Source organism: Schistocerca serialis, chromosome 5, assembly GCF_023864345.2.
Source record: "Schistocerca serialis cubense isolate TAMUIC-IGC-003099 chromosome 5, iqSchSeri2.2, whole genome shotgun sequence".
NCBI classification, from domain to species: Eukaryota; Metazoa; Arthropoda; class Insecta; order Orthoptera; family Acrididae; genus Schistocerca; species Schistocerca serialis.
Window position 1 is genome coordinate 78,529,398 of NC_064642.1, and position 17,568 is coordinate 78,546,965.

The 17,568-nt window shown below is 42.4% G+C and overlaps 1 protein-coding gene across 1 annotated transcript in view; it reads left to right on the forward strand.

The window, feature by feature from the left end:
- LOC126481753 (putative mediator of RNA polymerase II transcription subunit 23) overlaps window positions 1-17,568 on the forward strand; it is a 367,427-nt gene that overhangs the window by 147,400 nt on the left and 202,459 nt on the right. The window lies entirely within an intron of this gene.

Sequence of the window (17,568 nt, forward strand, 5' to 3'; positions counted from 1 at the left end):
TTTGTTACATTTAGCTGTAGTTATTTTAAAGCAATAGAAGGAAAAGAATCAACAAAACATTTTAGCTAGAATATCAGATATATCATAATGTGTACAACGATCTAAACTCGATTAAGGTCAGATCTAATGATGCTGATTTTGTCAATATTAGAGTACCCACAAAATATACGAAAGGTTGTTGCATTTATGGAAAGAAGGTAACCCAGCAATAATAAGTGTATGCTGGCCACAAAACTCATAAATGAAGTGACAGATTATTTTCATTTTGCATATGGCCTTTTTGGAGCCAAAAAATGTGCAAATATATTGTTAGAGTATATCACCTTTAATAATTTAATAAGGAGGGTAGTACAGAGAATTAAATCCTGCGATACCTGCCAAAAGGCTGAAGTGATGAATGCCAAAAATATATGTGCTATGCGGGTAATGAAATCTGATGACATATTGGACATAGTTACCTTAGATGGTTTTGTAGGAGAAGCAAAAATCTCAGGTAACTTAATGTATATTTTAGTAGTTGTTGAGCTTTTCTCAAAATCCAGAGCTCTTCGAAATCAACAGCTGTTCCCATTGAGGAAAGGGACTACCAGAGAATTATGTAATAAAATGGTCCTGGACTACACAGGTAAATGAAAGAGATGTTAGCTGATAATGGTACATAAATCTGCTCAAAGTTATGGAAAGACAATATATAAAACAAACAAGTATGGGTTGTGCATATATTAGTCTACAACCCATCAAGTAATCGAGCAGAGGCATGCATGTGAGAGACTGTGCAGGTATGTCAGCCATACTACCAGACCACAGATCTTGGGGCAAGTATGTGACAGAACTTGAACAAGTAATGTACACATTAAGACACGCAAGTATGAGTTTTACACCCGAAGAAACACTAAAAAGAGGAATCAAAAAGTCTACAGGAAAACTTAGTAGATTTTCCTTCTTGTAAGGAAATTAATCTGGTCAAGAAAAAAAATGTCAGTGCACCCCAAGATGGCAAAACAAGCTGAAGATAGGATTAGTCAGCATGAAGATAATCTGAAATTTCCAAAATGGAAAAAAAGTGATGTAATTCTCATAAAAACTCATGGGAAACTGTGTGAACGCTAACAAATTTTAAAATTGTAAATACTCATTATGCTAATGCTCACTTTTTGGAATATCCATTACCAAGGAAGAGTCTAGGTATGAGAAAAGTTGTAGATTTGAGAAAATACGAATTGAGAGTTCCAAGTAACGAGTAACAGACACAGAATATAATCTGAAATAAATGTTTATGTAATATGTGCATAACAAAAATAATATGATTGGTTAGTGCTTCTTGGAGGTAATAATTTTGTATGTAGATATTAACGATAAAGCTGAATATATAAATACAGTTTTCCAAGTTTCAGAGAAAACTAATTTCGTAGATGGCAGTCGCAGGAAGGGTAGCCAGATGAGCATATGTAGCTATAACATGTCCAGGGATGTTAACCCTTTCCCTTCCCTCTGTCCTCAGGCTGAACTGCTGAACTGCTCGTCAAATGCTGGTCCCTCTGCTGAGAGATCGCGTTCCAATCCAGATGAAATACTTATCATCTGATTTTTCGAAAACTGTCAAGTGGAAACAAATGATTTTTGAACATCTTACATGCTATCTTCAGCGAATAAAGAAGTGATTTGTTTCTTTATCCGTCATACTTACCACTCTGCATCAAATTATGTAAAACATTGCTCGAAACTGTAAAGAGTTCGCAGAGGTAAAACTGCATTGCGTAATCTTTGTGTACAGTCGATTTTAGCTCTTACATTGCATGAAAGATATGGTATCGAAATTTCATTTAAAACTGACAGCAGAACACTATTTCATTTCGTTCTCGAGTTGTTGGCTATTATACACATATGATGGACGATCCCTCACTATGCACCTAGTTCTGTACATGCGGACTTGCAGGCCGGCGTGAGAAACCAATTATTTGATTTTAAGATCCCGATTAGGTGAAAAACTTTTTTTTTACTGTATCTAACATTCTGATATCTTTACTTTGTAAAGGGCTGACTTTCTTTTCGATTCTCGCCATAGTTACTGCGGTGCATGAAATTAACTAAAACATTGCCGGAAATTTTAAAGATTTTTTAGAGGTAAAAAGGCATTGCATAAACTTTGCTTATGATTGACTTAAGCTCATACACTGCACTGAATAAAATACAGATAAGATATCTAAATTTTATCTATAATTGGGTGCAGAGCGACAACTCATTTTGTTCTTGAGTTGTTGGTTTTATATCCGAAGAACTGTAGCACATGATGCGCTCATTCACATCCTTGTGGACTTCGAATCATTTGTTCATAACGATCGCCATATCTCATAACGACTGAAGATGTTGAAACAAGGTTTCTTGCAAATAATAGCATGCAATGATGCACATATTTCGCATGATAAATGGTCAAAACATTTTATTCACCGAGATATGGTGGTCAGCAACTCAGAAGGCTTACAGACGTCCATAGCACTGAAGGAAAACCTGTGTGATGTGCTTATGCTCGTCCACGGCCCCTGAGGAACGGCATAGCAGGACATGTATAGAAGCCCTAAACAGTGAAAAAGTTAGTATATTTTTAGTGCTAAAAGTGTGTATAATTTGAGTGAAAGTTGGCGTGGCAGCTACATTTGTGTCATAAAGTTGTCTCCAAAAATAGATACTTTTGGAAGGCAAGATTATCCAACATAAATCTGTTATGGAATTTGGAGCCAACGCGACGTCAAGAACAATGGCTACCACAAGCAGCATGGGACTAATAAATTTTTTTCATCTTACTGGAGACGTGAAGAACGCAGCTTATTATCATTGTCTAATCTAGAACTACAGCACTACAAACATATATGATAAGCAATGCAAGACTTTTTACTAAGTCTAAGTGAACGTAAGTATAGTGAATAATAGAGTCACAAATTTAGTACATCTATCGAAGAGATATAGTTATTAGAAGTATATGTTAAATTGGCTATTCTAAAGTCACAAAGTGACTCCTAATTTCCTTGTCACGCGTTTAAATAATTTTAAGTAAACAGGTTCATCATAGTTGTATGAATGTAAAATTGAGTGGTCATATTCCTAACTTAATTAATGCTTCTGATTTTGAGATTATTGTCAAATGTTCACTTCTTTAATTTTCGTAAACATGTAACAGTGAAATTTAGATCTAGTAGCCAGATGTCAGATGTCAGAATCTAACATTATGCATCCATCTTCATTTCAAGTAGAACATTAAAAATTAACTACAGTAATGTAAATTCATTTCAGTAACAAATAATCTTTGAAAGAATAAAAGCAATTTTCTTCTTGAGAACTGGTGACCACAAATCGTCACAGATTAAGTATTTTTTTCAGAGGGGTTGTTGTACTGTAAGATTATACCAATCTACAATCCGTTTGCTACTGTAGTGAGGGTACAACTACAAGGTAGGCAGTGAAGTACTTATTGAGTGTAATATCCATTGTTGTGCGCCGAAGTTATTGCGAAAAGAGCCACTTGATGCTCATCGTACTTTGGAAGGAGAGGTCCATGGGAAAAATTAACAGTATTCCGATAGGTTACACATGGTCAAGTCAGTAATTTAGTACTGTTAGAGTAATCAAAACAATAACAGTTACACAGTGCGCAGGTTAAAGGCCAATGATCAACTGATCGAACAAAAGACTTTCATTTTGTGGGAAGAGAGAAAGTTTGGCGAAGCATTTTCTTTCAGGTAGCTCAGAATGTTATGCTGTACCATATTAAACATCATGGAAAGCAAACACAGCTATTAAAATAGCTAAAAACTGCTACTTTCATAGTAAAAAAGGAATAGTTTCCCTGTTATGAAAATGTTAAAGTGTTCGAGTACACGGAGTTCCTGTAATTTATTTCAATACTCAGCCAATCTTTTGATCAGAACAAGAAACTGAATTATGTAATGAGTCCTTCTTCTTACCTATTATTCTTTTGCAATACTTTTACTGAAAAACTGGAGCATTTCATACAAAGATTAATTAAACCCTTGAGAAAATTACAGCTCCACGAAAGTAGATTACCCTTTTGCGGGAACAATGATTCTGTAGTTTAGTAGAAACTGGAAACTCGGTGTTATTTTGGCAATAGGAATAATAACCTGTCCACGTGAATGACTTACGAATAAGCCAGTGTTCTTATCACGAAGTTGAGATGAAATCACTTATTATTCGCAACTAAGCAGGATACTGGTCCATGTAGATAAATACAATACTAAAGTTTAATTGTAGTGAAGGTGGTTGCGTTGGCTATCTTCTGTGACCCAAGTACACTAATGGCCATTAAAATTGCTACACCAATAAGAAATGCAGATGATAAACGGGTATTCATTGGAAAAATATATTATACTAGAACTGATGTGTGATTCCATTTTCACGCAATTCGGGTGCATAGATCCTGAGAAATCAGTACTCAGAACAACCATCTCTGGCCGTAATAACGGCCTTGTTACGCCTGGGCATTGAGTGAAACAGAGCTTGGATGGCGTGTACAGGTACAGCTGGCCACGTAGATTCAGCACGATACCACAGTTCATCAAGAGTAGTGACTGGCGTATTGTGACGAGCCAGTTGCTCGGCCACCATTGACCAGACGTTTTCAATTTGAGAGAGATCTGGAGAATGTGGTGGCCAGGGCAGCAGTCGAACATTTTCTGTATCCAGAAAGGCCCGAACAGAACCTGCAACATGCGGTCGTGCATTATCCTGCTGAAATGTAGGGTTTCACAGGGATCGTATGAAGGGTAGGGCCACGGGTCGTAACACATCTGAAATGTAACGTCCACTGTTCAAAGTGCCGTCAGTGCGAACAAGAGGTGACCGAGACGTGTAACCAATGGCACCCCATACCATCACGGCGGCTGATACGCCAGCATGGCGATGACGAATACACACTTCCAATGGTCATTCACCGCGATGTCGCCACAAACGGATGCGACCGTCATGATGCTGTAAACAGAACCTGGATTCATCCGAAAAAATGACGTTTTTCCATTCGTGCACCCAGGTTCGTTGTTGAGTACCCCATCGCAGGCGCTCCTGTCTGTGATGCTGCATCAAGGGTAACCGCAGCCATGGTCTCCGAGCTGATAGTTCATGCTGCTGCAAACGTCGTCGAACTGTTCGTGCAGATGGTTGTTGTCTTGCAAACGTTCCCATCTGTTGACTCAGGGATCGACACGTCCCTGCACGGTCCGTTACAGCCGTGTGGATAAGATGCCTTTCATCTCGACTGCTAGTGATACGAGGCCGTTGGGATCCAGCACGGCGTTCCGTATTACCCTCATTGGATCTCGACCAACGCGAGCAGCAATGTCGCGATACGGTAAACCGCAGTCGCGATAGGCTACAATCCTACCTTTCTCAAAGTCGGATACGCGATGGTACGCATTTCTCCTCCTTACACGAGGCATCACAACAACGTTTCACCAGGCAACGCCGGTCAACTGCTGTTTGTGTATGAGAAATCGGTTGGATACTTTCCTCATGTCAGCACGTTGTAGGTGTCGCCACTGGCACCAACCCCAACCTTGTGTGAATGCTCTGAAAAGCTAATCATTTGCATATCACGGCATCTTATTTCTGTCGGTTAAATTTCGCGTTTGTAACACGCCATCTTCGTGGTGTAGCAATTTTAATGCCTAGTAGTGTATGAAATCATAAAACATCACGAACTTTGATGAAAAAAATAGCTGTGTAAATTATCTTCTTGGTGCCGGAATGTTATGATTCTGAGCCAACCAAAAAATCCCATGACGTAATAGCCAATGTACATCCACATCTGAGGCACAATTACTCCAATCGTGCTGCTACCCTTGCCTCTTTTACCACTCGAGGCGCTCACGGTTTGCAAGGTAGCCACCGATTCTCTCTCTCGGATATTTCTTACAGTACTTCGTCCTAAACGACACTTTACCTTACCCCCTTCGCAGTTTCGTTGAGGAGGAACTTTTCCCCGCGTTTTACATCTGTATAAACCTACGCACCCTATGCACGGACCAGTTATACACGCAACATTTTAACATATTCGCATTACAAAAGATCATAGCTTTCAAAATTACGTTTACAAGTCAGTTCTTGTAAAATAACTTGAAAGAAAATAACAACAATTGTTTACATAAGCGATGAACCAAAGTACATAGTAAAGTAGCTATTGCATTAAAATAAGAGATCATAGAAGATACACGAAGCAACTACCATCGATATCGAACATAAATATTACAGCGCCAGTTTAGTGAGGAAAGTTCTTTGTCTTCACGAGTCACGTGACGTGATGTCACGCACGTTTCTTCCAGTTGGATATTCAGTTTTGTTTTCGTTGGTGGGGAGGCGATCTGGTGTGAGAGTTAGGACGAGGTGAAGGCAGCCGACATCGAAAGCATCGGCAGTAGGCCTATACGGCTGGAGCTTAGTTAAGCAAACATTTTCCCTTGTGCTATTCCAGATGTTATTCACAACCATATTGCAGAGTGCTCCAAGTGTTGCGTCTTTGCTTCTCTGCCTTTATTGCTGTTTGTGTAGGCATTAAGAACTACAGAGTGACTTTTGAATACACGTGAAGGTCAGAGCATAAACATTGTGAAAGTCAAGGTGATACGTTTCCTGGTAGAAGTCACAGCGCTCCATTTCGATGTTGACAGATGTGACTGAGCGTTCGGATCCATCTATTACGCACCTTGTTGTCAATGCATCATTGGACTTTCCACTGTGAGCCCTAAGCTGTTGAACTAACACTAGCCGTTGTCCCACTTAATATATTATCTGCGAAATGTGTACATCCACCTTAGTGAATAATAAATACGTGCAGATGAGACGTTCAGGGTTATTGAATCTAATTTTATCGGTGACACAGCCCATTCCTTCTTTCCTGATTCTCATGGATTTCCGTTCCATTTCATAAAGGATTCATTTTTTTTTTGCGAATTCTACGAGTATATTTCTGTTATTAGGTAAGTAATAGATTTAACAGCTACTATTGTTTACTATTCTGTACATGAAAAGCGTGTTACATATGTCATATCAAAGTCCCTCGCAACGAGATACGTTTTTTAGAATTTATGGTGAAGGGAAAGGTGTTGCAATTCGGACATTCTCTGTACTTTATCATTTGGCAGAGTCGACGTTCCACACGTAACATACTTTATGCGTCACTAACACAGTAATCTGATCACACATATTGGAAAGGGTGAGTCAATTCGCAACAGAGCCCTGCGTTTCATTTAATGGCAGTAAATGTATCTAGGGCTTTGGAGAGCTCTGCCTCCAACACGGGGAGGCATGCTTCTACAAACTTGGTTGGGTCACGATAGCCCTCAGCCGGATTCTCAATTCTAGTCAATGAGATACGCCCCTGTATTATATGCAAACTGTAAAACATGTTAACTTTATAAGATTGTGCACAAAGGCACATGTGCAGTATAATAAGACGTAAATATACAAACGCAAGAGCACAACGTAGATAAGAAGAGCCCTTCAGAAGAAGGGGCTCGAGGACAGCTCCCGAGGCTCCTGTCCCGCTTACGGCACCCTTAAGTGGAGGAAGCAATTGTAGTAACAAATAGTATTGTCATATCCATCATTTTGATTTGCAGCTCCTTGTATTGGCCGTGTTTGCAGTTAAGATTGTTGAATGTGAGGTCCGCCAGTTCTGCAAAACACCGTTTTTCTCAGTACTCAAACATGTTTCGGCACAAATCATGCATGATTTGATCATTAGTATCAATGACTAATTTTTCTCTCTTTCATATCATCGAATACAATGTATTTCGCCGTCTCCTGAATGTTTTTAGCCTCTCATCACTATTCATTCCCAAACGATTCCTCCCTTCACACTGACTCTCCTGCACAGGAAATGAACCTACTACTGGTTCTATCCTACTTCCCCAACTAAGTAAACTCGTTTGCAGTTGTAACTGAATACTATTCTCTTGCAGTTTTTCCACGCACTGTTTTGAGCTGGAATCCGTACTAGCCATATATACATGTATTCGATAGAGTAGATGATACACTTCAGACTGAATTCGAAAAACTTGAGTGTGGGTGGGAACGCTGTCTTGCAATACTTCCACATTCGCACGCGTACCAGAGAGCAAGCAAATCAACGTCACTCACCCAGACAACAGTGGCCTTTGCGGTCGTCGAGGGTCGATTCAGTGCGCTATGCGACCTTTGGCCCAGTCCAACCACGCTTCCTTCTGTAAGCATGCTTCTAATTGCCAGTTCTTACTGCAGCTGCGACTTATTTAAATAAGAAATCCCCAATGCTCCCGTCTGATCCATTAACGGCTCCATTTACAACTTGATAAATTACAACAGAACAGTAGCCACAAAGAAAACACTTTTTTCTGCTTAAGTACAAATTAGTAGCACTCCACTCTCACACTCGAAACAAAGCCAGTTGTTAACACCATAGTGTCACTAAAGCCAGGAGCTAGGTGGTGGGCAGTTTAGGGGCTGGATTACCTAAAAAAAAATAAGCACATAATACTTTAAAATACGTTTATTGCAGATAAAATTCCCCAGAGTACAAACAGCGTCTTAATTACAACTTTAATTCACCAGTTCCATAATGGACTTAAAGAAACAAGCATTACAGAAGGAAGCTCAATCGCAACTTCTTATTTAAGCTGGAAACGCTCAGATAACTTTAAACTCCAGAGAATTACTGCGGCTACAAGCCAGAGAGTTGTTGCAGTCACAAAATCTGCTAGTGACCGAAGTAAAATTGCAACTCACTAACAAAGTCAAAAACCAGTTAAACACTTGCACAGTTTCCTACTAAACGAACTCCTTTCTGAGCCTTTTAAAGAGTTAAATTTCATACATGAGTAAGGCTGCACTTTGTCACAAGAATTACAGTAATAACAGACTGAGGCATCACGCCCAGAACCATCGTGGGCAGTTACTGGCATCAGGAGACCGTGGGATAACTACACTACTGGCCATTAAAATTGCTACACGACGAAGATGACGTGCTACAGACGAGAAATTTAACCGACAGGAAGAAGATGCTGTGATATGCAAATGATTAGCTTTTCAGAGCATTCACACAATGTTGGCGCCGGTGGCGACACCTACAACGTGCTGACATGAGGAAAGTTTCCATCAGCAGCTGACCGGCGTTGCCTGGTGAAACGTTGTTGTGATGCCTCGTGTAAAGAGGAGAAATGTATACCATCACGTTTCCGACTTTGATAAAGGTCGGATTGTAACCTATCGCGATTGCTGCTCGCGTTGGTCGAGATCCAATGACTATTAGAAAAATATGGAATCGGTGGGTTCAAAAACGCCGTGCTGGATCCCAACGGCCTCCTATTACTAGCAGTCGAGATGACAGGCATCTTATCCGCATGGCTGTAACGGATCGTCCAGCCACGTCTCGATCCCTGAGTCAACAGACGGGGACGTTTGCAAGACTATAACCATCTGCAAGAACAGTTCGACGACGTTTGCACCAGCATGGACTATCAGCTTGGAGACCATGGCTGCGGTTACCCTTGACGCTGCATCACAGACAGGAGCGCCTGCGATGGAGTACTGAACGACGAACCTGGGTGCACGAAAGGCAAAATGTCATTTTTTCGGATGAATCCAGGTTCTGTTTTCAGCATCATGATGGTCGCATCCGTGTTTGGCGACATCTCGGTGAACGCACATTGGAAGCGTGTATTCGTCATCGCCATACTGGCGTATCACCCGGTGTGATGGTATGGGGTGCCATTGGTTACAAGTCTCGGTCACCTCTTGTTCGCATTGACGGCACTCTGAACAGTGGATGTTACGTTTCAGATGTGTTACGACCCGTGGCCCTACCCTTCATTCGATCCCTGTGAAACGCTACATTTCAGCAGGATAATGGACGGACGAATGTTGCAGGTCCTGTACCGGCCTTTCTGGATACAGAAAATGTTCGACTGCTGCCCTGGCCAGCACATTCTCCAGATCTCTCACCAACTGAAAAGTCTGGCCAATGGTGGCCGAGCAACTGGCTCGTCACAATACACCAGTCACTACTCTTGATGAACTGTGGCTTCGTGTTGAAGTTGCATGGAAAGCTGTACCTGTACACACCATCGAAGCTCTGTTTGACTCATTGCCCAGGCGTATCAAGGTCGTAATTACGGCCAGAGGTGGTTGTTCTGAGTACTGATTTCTCAGGATCTATCCACCCAAGTTGCGTGAAAATGTAATCACAAGTCAGTTCTAGTATAATATATTTGTCCAATGAATACCCGTTTATCATCTGTATTACTTCTTGGTGTAACAAATTTAATGGCCAGTAGTGTACATGTAGCGGTTAAAAAGGGACAACTAGGCCACGACTTACGTAACGCTTGTCAGCCGTCGGTATATGCTATAGGATTTACAGGCACAGTTATTAAGCTACCTGGAACACATGAAAGAAACATAAGCACAAACTCAGAACAAATGAACACAAGCAGTGTAAACGGAATCCGTTCGATTTGCACAAATGAAGAAAATTTAACTGTTTGGACCTCAGCAGCTATCGTGCTGGTTACGGAACCGACTCAAAATAACCGACCCAAAATAATCACTGGAACGTATCAATGGCTCAAACCAGAGTGTTACACAGTTAGGTGATTATTTAACCACTGTGACAATCTGTGTCATCAAACTCTTCAACACACTTTAATTACTTCAGCAATATGGGGAAAAATTTTGCCACCGCCCAGATAGCTACCACACAGTTCTTTCCCGGACTCTCGTATTTTTTTTTTTTTTTAAATCTCGCAGTGCCAGACAAATCCGGTAGGTTTGCCCATAGAATGACAATTTCTCTCGGAAATTTATCAGAGCTCATCATTAGACAAAGGAAGCAACAAGAGGACAAATCAAGCCTGATCCACAGGATGTTCTTGATCCAAGCGAGCAGTCACCATCGCGCTGGCGTACCACAACAGCCTTGGCTCCTCCCAACTCAGCCGGCCGAAGTGGCCGCGCGGTTCTGGCGCTGCAGTCTGGAACCGCGAGACCGCTACGGTCGCAGGTTCGAATCCTGCCTCGGGCATGGATGTGTGTGATGCCCGTAGGTTAGTTAGGTTTAACTAGTTCTAAGTTCTAGGGGACTAATGACCTCAGCAGTTGAGTCCCATAGTGCTCAGAGCCATTTGAACCAAGCCTCCCAACTCGCAAAGCAAAAGTTTCCGTCCGCAGAAGTGTACAAATTCCGTTTTTAACTGTGACATGCTTGCCTGTTACCCAGGGTGCAGGCAAGCTGCCGCACGTTGTCAGGAGTGGACGCAGGCTGCTCTGCTCCTGTCGAAGCCAAGCTGCGCCCAACCCAAGTAGGCTACAGGAATCTTGCTCGCCTGTCTTCCTGCTGTGATTCTCTACGTAGCAGTTTATTCTGTACGCTGTCACTGTAGCGATACGTGTAGGGTTCGGATGTTGGCGAAAATCTATCACTAGCACAAGACGAGGCTCAATTAAACATAGATTCATTCTGGGTTATTGTAGGTCTCCTTTTTTACCTTGTCGGCTTATTTCGGGCTAATTTATTTCGAAAGGAACCATTTTGTCCGCAGCTTCAGTCTTTTCGATGAGTACCGCGTAATCTCATATCGAATCATCATTGTCGACATCTTTTCTGTAGCAATGAGAACCATTTCCGAAATCGAGGACCTTTGCATTTAAGAACCTGAAGATATCTATTGTACTTCAATGCCAACTAAAGTAAGATTTTGGAACTCTAGTTTCTGTAACCTTAGTGTGTTTCAGCTAAATATGATCCTAATTATGCCAATTTTAATTGCCTTTCCAGGAGGTCTACTGCGGTTTCTCTGAATTCATTCTAAGTGGTCAAAGCAAATACTTCGTTTTTCAGCTTACGTTGATCTAAAAAGTACATAACTGAAAGAAACAGTTTTCGTTTATACTATGCTTTCTTAGTATTACGTTGCATCGGGCCACAATCTGGTTTCTTTCTTATTTCAATCAATGTTTGCCCTAAAAGCCTGAAGTCCTTGGCACGTACTTTCACAATCTTGCTGGCCAATAAAGATTTGTCCTCTTAAAAAAAAAAAATGTAGAGTGAGAAAACAGCTGATCAAATTTACAGACATGTCGCAACATACTCGAGGTTCCCATGCGAGTGTTTATTAACTCTTTACACAATTTGCATTGTGAGACACATACCGATTTATTTGAAGCTGCCTCATAAACACACGACAACTTGCTCCCTGTTTCGTGACCGGTGTATATTCCCAAATTCTTAATTTGTCCTCAGTCTCCTTTAACTTTGGTTTGTTGATATTTCTGTTCTCACTGTTACGATAAATGAACTGCAGTGAGCGTACCTACGCAGAACTGCACCTGGATATTCTGTAGCCACAGTGGATTGATAGCGCAACCTGTTGCCAGTCGCAGCAGCCTGAACGGATCACGTGGAGCTTGCAAGGCTTCCAGGTACCCAAGCTGGCCTGCCCCCACCACTGCGCATCATTACGCCTGTGTATTCTTCTGCCTCGTTTGCGGAAGGTTGAGCTGCTGTAATGGTTGCGGCGGAGTCAGGGGCAGACAGGCTTGTAGACTGACATGCACACCTCCGTCCGTCCGCTACACCCCACGTCAGCGAAATCTCTCGCCGCGATGCGCTTCAAAACAGCGGCGATACAGGCGTGCTGCATCCGTTCGCCGTTCAGATCCAAAGCAAGCGCACAGCTACCACCAAGAGTGCACCAGAGCTCACGTCGTCTCACCGAATACCATCCAACCATTTCTTTCTGTGGTGTCACCGCCAGACACCACACTTGCTAGGTGGTAGTTTAAATCGGCCGCGGTCCATGTAGTACATGTCGGACCCGCGTGTCGCCACTGTGATCGCAGACCTAGCGCCACCACCAAGGCAGGTCTCGTGATACGAGAGTGGACTCGACCCCAGTTGTACGAGAACCAAGCTACCGCCCAGTTGTACGCGAACCTAGCTATCGCCCAGTTGTACGAAGCCTTTCTCTCTCATTAGCCGAGAGACAGAATAGCCATCAGCTAAGTTAATGGCTACGAACTAGCAAGGAGCCATTTGTATCAGTGCCTATAGCTTACGAGTAATCAAGAGAGATGTATTCCAAGGAATTATTAAAAGTTAAGTAAAAAGCATCTACATACTTTTCTTCTTATTCATTCATAAGTTTTTATGTTCCAGACTTCACGCCCGTATGCTTATTGCCGTGCGTGCACTATCGGCTACAGCGTTAGTTTAGCATTCCTTTTCAGCAATCCACATCACGGTGTCGGTCCAGCTACCGACACTACAATTTCTCAGTCGCCAGTCGCTCTCCAAGCGAGAACTTCTGAGAATCCGTTCCCTCTCAACTACCAACCTATCGATACGTGAGGCAAAGAGGATATTTGCGCCCAGGTAAATGCAACTCTCAGCTCAAAAATCTATCAATAACTCCATAAGCCAGTACTAGATACAACGGAAGCACATTACCAACTATTTACAAACATGATGCAATGTCACTTAGCGCACAAGGGCGCAATTAGCAGGTGTCGCAGTTAACGTTTCCCAAGGCAAACGTCTTGCGGTTGAGTAAACATGAGTACTAACTAAAAGCAACAGCTATTCGGTGCACCGATAAGAAAAGCTACACAGCTGAATTTGATGGCAGCAGTTCCTTGCCTTTTTAAATAAAACATGATCATCAATTTAAAACAAGTGGTCAAGTTGTAACCTCCGCACTATATTTGTTGTTGTTGTTGTGGTCTTCAGTCCAGAGACTGGTTTGATGCAGCTCTCCATGCTACTCTATACTGTGCAAGCTTCTTCATCTCCCAGTACTATATTTGCACCTATATAAAATTGAGTCCAATAAAATTCTACGTATTACCAAAACTATCTACACACAAACTGTTATCCAACGTAAACTCGTATGCAAACCTGTGACCAAACAGAACCTAATTTGAATTGAACTTTAACTGACCTGAATACAATTTGTCTTTATATTAAATGCGCAACTGAAGGAAAACAGTTGTCTGGCCCTAATCAAAATTTCCACTTATCTCGCGCCTCGACAATACTGTTGCCGATTTCTCGAAAGCACAACAGTAAACAGCAGCACGCAGGCAGCGGCTAAACTGAACAATACTATGCTTAACAAAGTGAACAATGATTTTAAAAGTGTACATTGCTAACAGAGAATTTGAATAAAAAGAAAATGGCTTAATCAGTTAATATGTTAACGCGTGACTCAGAGAAGTGCGGTGGTTTTTCACTCAGCTCTGAGCAAGCGAACGAAGTTAACTATTCATAGCTGATAATAATTATTTCTATAAATTAGGAGCGCAGTGCTGCAGTCTTACGTCAAATTTCTATTCTTGAAAAAAAAAAAGCAACGTCATTCAAAATTTATATTCATTTTTGATTTCCAATTTATACATCATATTCGTCCTTCCTGTCAGTTACAACAAATCTTTCTTCACAAACCAACACAGCACTACAAAATACGTTCATTACCTACCACACCTAAATAAGAATTTATCAGACTGTGCTAAGACTGTGGCATGACAAGACCAAAGATGGTGATGATGATGTTGGTTGCTTCGGCGCTCAACATCGCGGTCTTCAGCGCCCATACAGGTTCCAAGTCTTTCCATTTGCAGTCTCGGCACTTCCCGAATGATGGTGAGATGATGAGGAAAACACAAAGACCCAGTACCCGGGCGGAGAAAATCCCCGAAGCGGCTGGGAATCAAACCAGGGACCACGTGATACAGAGGTAGCAACGATAGCCACGAGATCACGAGATGCGGACAAGACCAAAGATTACTTAGCAGTAACGTAACTGGCATATTCACTAATAGCCATTAAAATTTCAACAACACGAAGATGACGTGCTACAGACGCGAAACTTAACCGACAGGAAGAAGATGCAGTGATATGCAAATGAATAGCTTTTCAGATCATTTACACAAGGTTGGCGCCGGTGGCGACACCTGCAACGTGCTGACATCAGGAAAGTTTCCAACCGATTTCTCATACACAAACAGCAGTTGACGGGCGCTGCCTGGTGAAACGTTGTTGTGATGCCTCGTGTAACGAGCAGAAATGCGTACCACCACGTTTCCGACTTTGCTAAAGATCGGAATGTAGCCTATCGCGATTGCGGTTTATCGTATCGCGACATTACAGCTCGCGTTGGTCGAGATCCAATGCCTGTTAGCAGAATATGGAATCGGTGGGTTCAGGAAGGTAATACGAAACGCCGTGCTGGATCCCAACGGCCTCGTATCACTAACAGTCGAGATGATAGGCATCTTATCCACACGGCTGTAACAGATCGTCCAGCCACGTCTAGATCCCTGCGTCAACAGATAAGGACGTTTGCAGGACAACAACCATCTGCACGAACAGTTCGACGACGTTTGCAGCAGCATGGACTATCAGCTCGGAGCCCCCGGCTGCGGTTACCGTTGACGCTGCATCACAGACAGGAGCGCCTGCGATGGTGTACTCAACGACGAACCTGAGTGCACGAATGGCAAAACGTCATTTTTTCGGATGAATCCAGGTTCTATTTACAGCATCATGATGGTCGCTCCGTGTTTGGCGACATCTCGGTGAATGCGCATTGGAAGCGTGTATTCGTCATCGCCATACTGGCTTATCACCCGGCGTGATGGTATGGGGTGCCATTGGTTACACGTCTCGGTCACTCCTTGTTCGCATTGACGGCACTTTGAACAGTGGACGTCACATTTCAGATGTGTTAAGACCCGTGGCTCTACCCTTCATTTGATCCTTGCGAAACCCTACATTTCAGTAGGATAATGCACAACCGCATGTTACAGGTCCTGTGCGGGCGTTTCTGGATACAGAAAGTGTTCGACTGCTCCCCTGGCCAGCGGATTCTCCAGATCTCTCTCAAACTGAAAACGTCTGGTCAATGATGGCCGAGCAACTGGCTAGTCACAATACGCCAGTCACCACTCTTGATGAACTGTGGTATCGTGTTGAAGCTGCATGGGCAGCTGTACCTGTATACGTCATCCAAGCTCGGTTTGACTCAATGTCCAGGCGTATCAAGGCTGTTATTACGGCCAGAGGTGGTTGTTCTGGGTACTGATTTCTCAGGATCTCTGAGCCCAAATTGCGTGAAAATGTAATCACATGTCAGTTCTAGTATAATATATTTGTACAATGAATACCCGTTTATCATCAGCATTTCTTCTTGGTGTAGCAATTTTAAAGGCCAGTAGTGTACAGGGTATCGCAGCTATCTTGTCCTCCCAAAACATCTCTGGAACAATAACAGCTATTGGAAAACGACTGTCACCGGTATTAACGTAGGGCTGGGGCCCATGAATCTACATATTTGGGAATATTCTAAAACGAAAGCATATGCATTTTTTAACAGAAACTTATGTTTTTTCAAATGGACGACCTATATTTTTTCTTCAGCAATTCATAGCATGACAAAGCACATACACAACGGCGTTGATTGCACCGCAATATTCCCATTACATCCCGAGATATTGAGACGCGAAGTTGACGCTTGAAACACCCGACATGCGCTGCTAGCGCACGTCCTGAGGCTCAGGCGTGAACCCCATGCTGCCCGTAATCGCGATGTGATTGACATGCGTAATCGCACTTCCATACTTATCAAGAGGTCCTAAACGAATAATACGGTCTGCTGCCATCCTGCATTTACGTCGTACATTCCAGCAGGTATTTATCCCATAGGCTAGGGGTGATGCGGTTCTGTAACATATCTGTGTACCGCAACGTTAGTCACAAAGTTAACTTCGCTTATCGTTAATCCGTTACTAAAAGGCAATGCCGTTCAACGTTAAAGCTTTACTTTACTGTAGATCTAGCGCAAGAGACAGTTAATCATTCACTCGTAATAGTAAAATTCATGTTGATGGTTTTAGTTTTACGAGCAAGTGGACTAAAAGTTTTAGCGTTGTTTAGGTAAAAATGTTTTGATTTGGGAAGTTCAGGTAGGACATAGAAGATGAATGTAAACATGTTTAACCAATTAGTTTTATTATCACATAATTATCAATGTTATGTTTATCTAATGCGTTTAATGACAAATTGTTGCAAACAAATGTTTCTTAACATCACTGGCCAAAATGGCCCTTTGTAGAAACTTCCACTGTGATACCAGCACCATATACTAAACATAGCGTTCACATCTCATGCTCAAAGTGATGCCCATTGGCTTGCATACATAGGGTCACTCTGCGGATGAAGGATGCCCTACTTCGTGCTACTGTTTCCTCTTTGATGGCTGTACAAGCATCAATAATGCGTTGCTTCATGTCCTCTGGTGTTGTTGGTTCATGTTGGTAAACAGCATCCTTCACTGCTCCCCAAAGAAAGTAATCCAGCGGTGTAAGGTCCGGAGATCGGGCAGGCCACCTAACTGGGCCACCTCGTCCAATCCACCTACCAGGGAACTTACGGTTCAGAAGTCGTCGTGCTCGTAAGGCGTTATGTGCAGGTCATCCGTCATGCCGATACCACATGACCATTCTCCGGTTCAGAGGTACGGTGTCCAAGAGAAC